Source organism: Malurus melanocephalus, unplaced genomic scaffold (genome assembly GCF_030028575.1).
Source record: "Malurus melanocephalus ecotype Western Australia unplaced genomic scaffold, MMel_1.1 scaffold_24, whole genome shotgun sequence".
Classification (NCBI taxonomy): Eukaryota; Metazoa; Chordata; class Aves; order Passeriformes; family Maluridae; genus Malurus; species Malurus melanocephalus.
Window position 1 is genome coordinate 1,081,247 of NW_026623256.1, and position 6,680 is coordinate 1,087,926.

The following is a 6,680-nucleotide window of genomic DNA, read 5'->3' on the forward strand; positions in this document are numbered from 1 at the left end:
AAAACTACTTTAGTAGATAATATTTTTCCCATGAAAGGGTGGGATTTGTATCTTTTCTTTGCCTCTCTCTCCTTCCTGCTGTTCCATGTGCACAGACTGATGTCAGAGTGAAACACCCCTGCTCCATCCCAGCAGCTTTATGCTCACAGTGGTGATGCCAGGACTCCTCTKGCAGCAGTGTGAGTAACAAACAGAGGGAACACAACGACTTACAGATGCACCTCAGGAGGGCTCGTGGCCAGGAAACTCAAGCCAAGAGGCCACAGGTGCCCTCAGCCTGCAGTGTCCTGCTGCCCTGGGGTGAGGCTTGTGGCTCTTGGTGTTTCAAGGCCTGAACATTTCYTCCTCACTGAGGTTTGTGATGCTCCTCAAAGGAACTCTGTGCTGCAGTATAACATCCCTGTGTAGCGAAATTGTCTTAAGTAATGGTTTCTGCTGATTTTTTTAAAGGTATATTTATCCTATCTTTTATTGGAATAGAATTAAAGCAAAATTAGAAACTAAAATAACTTTAATTACGAACTTCRTGATTCGGTATGTTGTAAATCTTTCAGCATAATATTGTGCCATAAAAATGCTATTTTGTGATAATTATTATTATTATAATTAATGTTCCTTAATTGCTAATGTCGCAGGCATGCGCTMTCTCCCAGGTTTTCCTGCAGTGTCTCTGGAGGAGCTCCTCTACAGGGGAAGATGTGGAGATCTGGRTGGGTGCTGGCTGTGTCCACATGGCCRGGTGTCCRTGTGCCCAAKYGATGCTGCTGGCTCATCCCACCCTRKTTTTGGTGCTTCCCAGACAGGGAGGATGCTCCAGGYTGTGGACGATGCCTCTGCCCCAGGCTTTGCTGTGGTCATGCACACACTCGTGATCACCCCCACGCTCCCTGTGACAGGGGATGGGCTGAGCTGGTTTGATGGCTCTGCCTTTGGTCTGCTGAGAGCACCCCAGGGCACCCMTCTGTCCCTGCAGGGGTGGCTGCAGACACTTGTGAGGAGGAGATGCAGGGTGTGAGGGACAGGAAAAAGTGATGGAGACTGGCCACAGGTGGGGAGAAGGCAGCGGGATGGAAAAGTGGTGGGATGGATGCAGAGGCCAGATTAGGACTTAGCAGTCCTTGTCAGTGTCCTTTATTAGCCCAGAGGATGCTGCTGGGGTCTGGGAGACAGGGGCAGAGAGCAGCTCCTCGGGCCCAGGTGCGAGGGAGGAGCGGGAGCACGGCGATGGAAAACGCCTGATGCCAAGAGTGTGAATTTTTCATGTGACCCAGAGGCCTCACTTGTGACAGCATGGGGCTGCCCAGGACCAGCTGAGAGAGGGAAGGCATGAAAATAGCCACTGAACCACCTGCTTCACAGTGGTGAGTGTATATGGGATGAAGCTGAAACCAGRATACATTTTTAATGACTCAGGCAGGGCTGGGTTTCTTTAAATAAGACTAGACAATGAATATGTGCTCCCGAAGCTGTGTAGTGCACYACGAATGTATTATTTACAGCAGCTTCTTCCTTGTCCATTTTAATTTTACATGGGTACTGGAGAAAGGGAAGGGACTCCTTGGCGTCTCGTGGCCACCCACTTGTTCCATGTGACAGAGGTGAAGTTTTGAGCCACCAAAGGATTTGGTGTTGATCTTTCCACCGACTTGAGTCATGGGGAGAGCAGCCTCACTAGGAATGGAGCCTGGCACTGAAGAGTGGAGGCAGCTATGGCCTGAARTTTCCTCTGACTGACGCATCATCTGATCTTAATTGTGCCATTTTCTGCCTTCTCCCCATGGGTGAAACGCAGGAGGGATGTTCTTAGGCCACTGCAGCCTCCCCTTGTCCCCAGACATGCTCAGCACAGAATCTCTGCTCCTGGCACTGGTGGAGGACCAGAAAGCTTTTGGGAAGTGGACAATGACACATGATCCCACAGTGAGGGTCAAAGTTAATCTGCTCCATGAAAGGGATCCTCAGCTGAACCTGGCAAGGGAGGGTGTGGAGCAGGTGGGAATAACCAGCATTTGGAGGGCTGTGGCAGAGCAGGGGTGGAGCAGTGCCCCAAAGGACACAAAATGTCCCATGTCTCTTCTACTGGCTGTTCCCATGGCTCCCAGGGGGACAGGTGTCCCTGCACCTTGTGGTGGTCATGCCACGCTCAGGTGGTGCATCTTGGAGATTTTACAGACCTGAGGAACCAGGCAGTGACTTATTTCTTATCTTCAAAATTGTCCTGACTCCAAGCCTGTGCCTGGTGCACCCTGAGCAGGGACATGGGGCTGCCAGGGAAGCACAAAGTGATTCCAGCGCTCCTGAGTCGCTGCAGAGGTGGGATCAAAGTCTGGGAGCTGACGGCCACGAGGCTGCTTTCCCCAGCACTGCGGGGCCTGGGAGGGTTGAGATGGCAGCTTGACGGCTTGGAAAATAGGCTGAGATGAAGGAATATCAATACGGAGAGCGAGCTGTTCCTGCCGAACAGCCCCGGGGCAGCTAACGTGAAATGCTGGTTGTCTCGGAGGAGTTGACAGGTGTCTGCATCAGGCATCCTGCTAATTAAGCACCGTCATGAGTCACAGGGCTGAGGGATGAAGGAGTGCGAAGGAGCTCAGCCGGAGCAGGTATGGCCAGAGGGGATCTCTGCAGGACCTCCCTGCCCGCCGGGGATGGACGGGGCATGCATGATTTGTCGGCTGGTAGATACCGTCACCGGGGCGGGCGGGTCTTTTGGGAGCGGGGGATCAGCTTTGGGAGGAGCAGAGCGAACCGCCCCASTGGGTGTCTGTCCTCCCCCATTGTGGCTGTGTGTCCATCCCTGAGTCTGATGTCCAGAGCCCCCCAGAGCATCTCTCACACCCACAGCTCCCAGCACTCATCCCATCAAACCTCTTCCCAAAGCAAAGCGTGCATCACTGCCAGTGTGACAGGCTGAGGAAATGAGGATATTCCCAGAGTCGTTTTTCTCCTGATCCCCTTCAAGAAGATCCTCTTCTTGCTGAAATGARCAGTGCTGCTGCCAGCCCGGTGAGGCCTCTGCCACACAATTSCCAGGAACATGAGGAGGGTGGGGTGGAGGAAGGGCTGCTCACCTCTTTGTGGATCCTGGTGATCCAGAGGGTGCCTGTACCAGCAGGCACAGGGTAAAAGCCATTCTGACACACAGCAAAGTACCTTCCTTTATGGGCAGAAGCAGGAGTGAAGGAACTCTGTGACCCTGGTGACAGCCCCTGTGCCACCCCGTGCCCCTTCCCCTTGTGCCTCTCCAGCACCTTTTGCCACTGCCCTTTGTGCCTCTGCAGCTGTGATCCCCTGGAAAATGGCTTTATTCATTACCCTTCTTAATTCCACCCTGGATCCCCAGAGCTCTGCAGACACAGTTTGTTATCCTGGCTGTCAGGAAGCTTAAAGAGCTGCTGATGCCTCCTGGAAAACTTTGACAAACCCTCTGGTCAGACTCAGTGCTGCTCCCCAGCCCGGCTGCTCAGCCTTKCTGCTCCTGAGGCTGGATTAGCAAAGATGTCTGTGAGGATTGGAGGGAAAAAACCCCATTGCTGCCATCTGGGCAGAGCAGATCCCTCCTGGTGCCCATGCCCTTTAGGGGGATATCGTGGGACTGTCTGGGCAGAGCAGAGCTGCAGTTTGGTTGTGAAAATCCCTAAAGCCCGCAGTTGAATTCCAGGCTGTTCTCWGGGCCAGTCAGATTTCACAGCCCGGAAAACATTTGGGCTGAGACCACTGGGTTTCTCTCATCCCTGTGTGTTTAGCACAGGGAGTTTAAACTGGGGTTATTTATTCTGGGGGTTTCATTTTCTGATGGCCTGAGGGTGATAACCAAGGGAGGTGACATGGGCTTGACTCCGGCACTSTGCAGAACTCTGCTTTTTAGCAGTACTTTTTAGCAGTCAAAAATTGCAAACAGTTGAAAAAATATTAATTTTTCTGGTTGTTTTTGGTCCCTCACCACTTAGACTGGGAGAGCGGAGCAGAAGAGTCTTCCCATCTCTTCGGGCTCCCTCCAGAGACATAATCCTCTCCCGGTTAGTTTCTGGTTTTGACATAGTTGCTAAGCTGTTTTTAGAGAACAAGATGCCCCTCAATCTCTCTAGTAACATAGGCAAAGTGCCCCAGACACCCCAAGMACGATTTGTCTCTCGATSTAATTTCGGTCGAAGTCGGGTAAGRAGCGYCGARTCAGCGCTTACCGCAMTGAGAAGGAGCCGGGTGAACCCCTCACCTCTCGCTGCTGGGATTTGGATCCAGCTGCCTCCGGAGCCATCCTCTGCCTCCAGCCCTTCCTCCCAGCACCCTGCCGAGCGCGGAGCTCGGGGGTGTCTTTGAGGTGCCACTCAAGCCGCTGTCCTGGGGCACAGCCGGGCTGTCAGCCCGCGGGCTCTGCCGGGGAGGGGGTGAGGATGCGCGGGGACGAACGGAGCGATGGAAGCCCCATGGGAGGCGGGATAAAAGGCCGAGCTTCCTGAGATAACGAGGGTCTCTCTGCGGGGGTCAGGTGCCCAGACGTGGGGGGAAGCCGTGTGAGTGACAAGCGTGTCCCAGTGCCCGCTGGGCATGGTGTCGAATGAGCCATCGGASCAGCCATGGGGGCTCTGCGGGTCACTGTGAGCCTGAGGCTGTTTCCCACCCAACACAAACCCGGCATCTCCCCTGCCGGCTCCCTCCTGACCCTGCCTGGGCACTGGCRTGGTGGGGATCTTGGATTTTCTTTCTGTCTGCTTTTATTCCCTTCTCTCAGGGCTGGACCCTCCTTGGTGAATCAGGAGGTGGCTGGCAGTGCACTCTCACTTCTTCTCTCATCTCCACCAGCTTGGTTCCCCTTGTCACAGATGTATGTGGACAAATCCATCTTTCAGCAAAAATAAGTCGCTCCAGTTTCCTCTCCCAAGGGCACACGAGGGTGGTAGCACCGGCTCGGGGTCGGTACTGCTGCGTCACTCAGTCTGCTCTGGGGAGGGAGAATTCATCCCTCTCTTTTTTGCCTCTGCGGCAGGAGATGGCAGCCGTGGGACCGAGGTGCCTGGGCATCAGCCCTGCGAGAGASCGGATTCAAAAGCAGTGGTGGGAGATCGCTTGAATATCTCTCACTTCTTTTTTATTCGTTTAAGAGGTTTCGCTGTCTCGGTAACTCCCCTGAGAGACAGGAGCAGCAGCCTCTTTGGATGTGAATACCTGACAAGWTTTTAATGTGAAAGGAATTCACTAAATTTAGTCTCTTGGAGGAAGAAAAAAAAAAAAAAAAAGAGAAGTGTTTCTTTCAGTCTGGGGGAAGCGATCCAAATCCCAGCCACTTCCCTGCCGGCAGAGCTTGATGATGCCTTCTCTGTCTCGAAAGCTTTTAAGTCTGGGCCCCATGTGTGTCCATGCACAAACAAGAGGTGGGAGAATGGCAGGCACTCACTGATGCCGTGCCCTGGGGGAGCGGGCCGTTCTCAGCTCCTCTGGCCTCCTGGAAATGGATGCTGGTGAGGGCTGGATGGGAAGATAAATGAGAAGAAAACATTATTGTCCAGGGCTCAAGGACACCATCTCTGCTGTCAGGTGGGGTCTGAGTAAGGTGTGAGCATTGAGATGCTGATGGGGAGTGCAGCTCTGCTGTTGAACTCAGCCAAATCACTCCTTTTTCCTCTGTTTTCCTCCCCACCCTCACTGGAGCCTCTGAAGGTTCATTTTCTTCTGTGTTCTGGTACTTGAGACTCACCTGTGCTTTGTGCTCTCCTTCCATGTCTTCTCCCAAAGTGCCCTGGGCTGCTCCCCACAGCTTTGGGATCCAGTTTCTCTTGTCAGAGAGAACAAGGAGCTGCTGTGTGTTTGTGGACACGCACAGCTGCTGGGATCTTGCAGAGGAAATCTGCCTGTGTGCCTGCACAAGGTGACCACCCACCTTCCTTCACAGATGGGGCAAGTRAGAGATGTGTTGAGAGCTGGTGGGGCTAAAKGTCYGGCTGGTTGCACCCAGGAAAACCCRTCAGGTCGAGCCACCTTGTCCTGACTGCCTGGCTGCAGCACACAGCGGGGTCCCAGTAAACCAGAACCATTTTCAGCTCCATCTCCTGATGGGGAGCTCTGGAGGAATCCACTCTCTGCCCTTGCCATCACCAAGGTCTTCCCTGAAATCAGTGGATGTCCTGATGAAAAACACTGCATTTATTCCTGCTGATTTTTRCAAAGGTCCCTTCCTGATGCAGAGATGATGGAGCATTTCCTTAGGGCCTACCCAAACACGGGACAGGGGAGAGGCAGGGTGCCAGGCTGTCTCGGGGAAGGAACTCTTGGACTGGTATGGTGAGAGGCAAAAGTAGGGGAAGGTGACAAWAGTGGACGGCACTGAATGTGCTTAAAAAAGACCAACAGCTATTTCAGATCCGCAATTAATCTTTTAAATGGTTTTATTATTTTTCTCCCCTTTGTAATTTAACTTTCAGGTGGAGTGGATGCGGTGCCAGTGGGAAGATGCCGAAGGGGCCCGCTGGGGGACGCAGCCCTGCCGTGGGGTGCAGGGAGCGGCGGGCGAGGATGMTCYRGGGGTGCCGTCCCCTCYWWGCCCCGCAGCCGCTCGCGGTCGCCWCCGYTCCGTGACCGCTTTTAGGCGAGCTCCTCCCTCCACCAGCGGCATCGCCCCTTTAAGGGCGGACGGGGCGGCCCTACCACGCCCACCGGACCCCGCCCACATTGCCACGCCCACC